Source organism: Azolla caroliniana, unplaced genomic scaffold (assembly GCF_043228905.1).
Source record: "Azolla caroliniana isolate FFs.n. ecotype wild unplaced genomic scaffold, voAzoCaro1.0.p SCAF_11, whole genome shotgun sequence".
In the NCBI taxonomy this organism is placed as follows: Eukaryota; Viridiplantae; Streptophyta; class Polypodiopsida; order Salviniales; family Salviniaceae; genus Azolla; species Azolla caroliniana.
The window spans coordinates 6,387,280-6,392,357 of NW_028230446.1; the positions used below are offsets into that span (position 1 = coordinate 6,387,280).

At 39.8% G+C, this 5,078-nt stretch overlaps 1 pseudogene; it reads left to right on the forward strand.

The window, feature by feature from the left end:
• Positions 1-4,240: 4,240 nt before the first annotated feature.
• LOC147857659 (thiamine thiazole synthase 2, chloroplastic pseudogene) overlaps positions 4,241-5,078 on the forward strand; it is a 1,428-nt pseudogene continuing 590 nt past the window's right edge.

The following is a 5,078-nucleotide window of genomic DNA, read 5'->3' on the forward strand; positions in this document are numbered from 1 at the left end:
TAGAACCCTTTCATTTACCTAGATATGGGAATTATATTTCTCACACTTGTAAACTAGACTAAATTTTGTTGCAAACAAAGTTAAAAGTTTCACGTTGACAACTTCCATAATAATGTCTAACCATTCTCATCGCATATATAATTAACTCCATGGTGATCATCGCAAGATTTCACTAGTAACATATAGGTAAGTCTATCGAAGCACAAAGAGTGTAAGGAATGATGATCAAGGCAAACATAACATACCATAAGTAGTTGCATAGGTCAAATAAGATGGATAGGTAAAACAAGTGATCATCTTCAATGGTCAAATATGACCTAATGAAACCAAAGTGAAACATTTACGTACGGTGTGTATGGAGTTGAATAAGACTTAAAATGTCCTCATAGGTCAAATTATATGGACTATGGACCCAAGTGAATCATTTTTGCATAACAGAGTGTGTGTGGAGTTGGTAAGTGATAACTATTTTCACATGCTGATAAAGGACCTCAATGTTCAATAGTTGTGCTACTCCACATTGGGATAGCGGATGCAAAATGTGGTTTGAAGAGAAAGATCACAATTGGAAATATGAGGAAAGCCCATATGTGAATCGTGATTATGGTTAAGAAAGACATACAAACTATGCATGAAATGGATGTGGAGCTTACGTGGTCATATTTAAAAGAGTGATATATTGATTTGAACACAAAAGACATGTTGTAAAGATTCAATCATACCCATTTGTTGGCATACCTAGCAACCCCTAGAAGTTAGGCCCAGTAAAAAGATGCCTAAGGGTGGTGATGAGCCACTATTAATTTCTCTCGTGTCCCCCACTCAAGTATATCCTTATATTAATGGGAGTAATCAATATTTGCAACAACATAGAAAGTAAAATCAATCATGTATAGTGGTTCTTAGCTTCATTACTTTAGGACAAGCACTTTATCAAAAGTAGAAATCTCACAAGGTTCTAAGGTAAGGAATTAACAATTTAGGACCAAGAATTTTCTCTAAGTGAAGATTTTTGCAAAAATCTAATCATAGGTATTAGGAAGTACAAGAAGGAGACCACTCATAGCTATGCTCACATGGCCAACAATTAAAGGTTTTCATTACAATCATGGTCAATTTATGGATTGTCCAATTGTAGTTCACTTAAAGGTAAACAAGACATTACTTTTAGAGCTTTTCAAGCATAGGTGGTATGTTTTAGTCTAAAGTGATGGTTTTTATCATGCATTCATATTGATAATAATGCTTCACACGTTTAGTTTAAGACCATGCACACAAATAATTTGGCTCAATAATTGCATGTTGATACCATTTAAGTGGTAAATCATAATGGGGAGTGTTTACCTAGGTATGTCTATTTGTAACTATAGTTGTAAATGTAATTGTGAAAACTTAAATATCTAGAAATAATGCATGTCCTTACAAAATACAAATTTAACAAATTGGGGGTACCCATTCAAAGTGCTAACCCAATTGTCCAAAAGGTTGAGCCTCAAGTGCTTGGGTTTGGTTGGGATGAGGAAACGTTGCACCATGCAACAATGCTACTAGTTCCAAGAGCAATATGTAGACTACTTGGGTTTAGGTAAACTATTCACTTGTATGCTAGTGGATGCTAAATCACATTACATACTTTTTGCATCAATACCCATATAGATCTTGGTCTTAGAGCTTAATCCTAGTTAAAAAAGTACTCTCACTAATGCAAGTGGATTGGAAAGAGGTCATGTGAGGCAAATCATTCAACTAAACAAACTAGGAAATACATTGAGTAGATGTTTGTTAATGTGCTTATGTTAAATTGGTTAACAAACTAGGAAATACATTGAGTAGATGTTTGCTATTGTGCTTATGTTAAATTGGGTCTAGTAACAAACTACAATGTGATATAAAGGAAGTTGTGATGTAGAACTTTGTTATTCCAAGGAAAAAGGTGCAACAATGCACTAGTTCCAAGAGCAATATGTAGACTACTTGGGTTTAGGTAAACTATTCACTTGTATGCTAGCGGATGCTCAATCGCATTACATACTTTTTGAATCATATACCCAATAGATCTTGGTCTTAGAGCTTAATCCTAGTTTAAAAAGTATTGTCACTAATGCAAGTGGATTGGAAAGAGGCCACGTGAGGCAAATCGTTCAACTAAACAAACTAGGAAATACATTGAGTAGATGTTTGTTAATGTGCTTATGTTAAATTGGTCTAGTAACAAACTAGGAAATACATTGAGTAGATGTTTGCTATTGTGCTTATGTTAAATTGGATCTAGTAACAAACTACAATGTGATATAAAGGAAGTTGTGATGTAGAACTTTGTTATTCCAAGGAAAAAGGTGAAGCAATGCAATAGTTCCAAGAGCAATATGTAGACTACTTGGGTTTAGGTAAACTATTCACTTGTATGCTAGTGGATGCTCGATCATAGTACATACTCTATGAATCATATACCCAATAGATCTTGATCTTAGAGCTCAATCCCAGCTAAACAAGTATCGCCACTAATGCGAGTGGATTAGAAAGAGGCCACGTAAGGCAAGTCATTCAACTAAACAAACTAGGAAATACATTGAGTAGATGTTTGCTAATGTGATTATGTTAAATTGCTCTAGTAACAAACTATAATGTGATATAAAGGAAGTTGTCACGTAGAACTTTGATATTCCCGGGAAAAAGTTGACTACGATAAGAAACTCAAATTCTATTGTTGATTGAGGTGCTGCTTTGGATTTTTCTTGCTTTATAAAGGATAACTTGATAAGGAGAATAATCAATGCATCTCATCAATGTAGCGACAATAGTACCTATGCTAGGGATGGCTATGTACCTATTCGTAGGTGAATAAGAAATTCCATATATATGGGGCAATCATGCAATGTAGACTATTGCCTTGAAAAAGGAAACATGACATGACAATCTTCTTTATGTCATGTCAATAATTTAGGTTATCTTAGAGCTAAATAAGTAGTTAAACGAAGATATTTTGATGTTTAGAAGTGTTCTATTGGAACCTTCTCCGATAAATAGATTAAAAGGTCCAATAGGGAAGCATGCAATAAACTAAACTATTTGCACATGATGTGACCAACTTTAAGTGTGAGTATTGTGATATGGGCCTTTACCTAGATTGGACAAAATTTGGTAGTGCAATTGGCACGAGCACCGCTGAAAAGTTGTGGTCCCATCTAGGGATATCATAATGTAGGTACATAGGTAAGATCCCAATGCATCTACTTAAATAATTGAAGTTTTCTTTGCTAAGGATAGAGATATTTGGATATCATATGTAAAAGAGTCTTGGGATGAGCATAATGCCATTCCTACTTACTATTGCAAATATGTGTATGTGCAACGCTATATATTCAAATATATGTTGCACCATCCACTTGAATAGTTTAATGATTTATCCCACGTAACAATGTTGTTCATATGAACAAGGTCTTAAGTTAGCTTAGGGTGAAAACACAAGATCATCTAGAAACAAATAAATAGTAAAGGAAACTTTGAGCATGTTGTGAGAGTCCTAGGAGCCAATGAGTTTTGAGCTAGGGAAGTTGAAATACACAAGCATTACATGTGTGACATGATCGAGGTTACTTTGATGATAGATAGAGTTGAACAAACAACTACAATTTACAGACATGTGAGATCATCCCAATCCCAGCGCACAAGGATATAACGGTGGTCGGTATATACACACTCATACACGATATCATACCAAATCTATCAACTTAGGAGATTTAACAAGAGCGATGAGATCATCCCCACATGCACAGAAGCCTGAGAGCATCTCGGGCATATTGGGGGTGGAGGGTCATATGAACACCCCTGGTCTTAATATGATGTCGTGACAAATGCGGGATGTGCATGGGAGACACACACACACACACACACACACACACAAGAGCATGTCCACGGGGTGCCGGCATGTCTAAGAAGGAAGGCCCACTCTCCAAAGGAAGGCTCATACGAACAAGGCCTTACGAGGGGATATAGGGAGTGAAGAGATCATTGCTTGCAAGCACATATGGGAGGAAAAGGAAAGGAAAGGAAAGAACTCCTCTTCAAGCCTATAGACTATGTATTGTTGGTTTAAACTTTAGCCATAGCCCATAGCCCTAAGAGAGAGAGAGAGAGAGGTAGATTCTCTCTTAGAGAGAGAGGGAGTGAGAGGTGGTGGAGGCATAGCCTTCCCTTTATAAAGAAACAAGGGAAGGAGGAGGAGAGGCATTCTCATTGTTAGCAAGCTTTGCTTTCTATCTTTGGGCTTCCTTCTTCTTCTTCCTCCTCCATCCCCTTCCTCCTCCTCGAGTAGTAAGTACTCTAGCATTAACCATGGCTAGCCTTGTAGCATGTCCTTCCACCATATCCACCAACACCACTGCCTTCTCAGCCAAGTCCAAGGCCACCCTCCTCTCCTCCTCTTCCTCCTCATCCTTCTCGGGTGTTCGAATTGTCCCATCCTCCCCTTGTGTCGTCCGCTCGTCCTGCCCCGTGGCCCCGAACCATGTGTCGGCCTCCTCGCTCTACCCCGACTATGACCTCTCCACGTTCAAGTTCCAACCCATCCGAGAATCCATTGTAGCCCGGGAGATGACCCGGCGCTACATGACCGACATGATCACCCACGCCGACACCGATGTGGTTGTCGTGGGCGCCGGCTCTGCGGGCCTCTGCTGTGCGTACGAGCTTAGCAAGAACCCCAATGTGAAAGTGGCCATCGTGGAGCAATCGGTGAGCCCCGGGGGCGGGGCCTGGCTGGGCGGACAACTCTTCTCGGCCATGGTTGTGAGGAAGCCCGCCCATCTCTTCCTGGACGAGATCGATGTCCCTTACGATGAGCAAGACACGTATGTGGTGATCAAGCACGCGGCGCTCTTCACTTCGACCATCATGAGCAAGCTCCTGGCCCGACCCAATGTGAAGCTCTTCAATGCGGTGGCGGCTGAGGATCTCATCATCAAGGAGGGCCGCGTCTCGGGTGTGGTGACCAATTGGGCCTTGGTCTCGATGAACCACAACACGCAGAGCTGCATGGATCCCAATGTTATGGAGGCTAAGGTAGTGGTGAGCTCGTA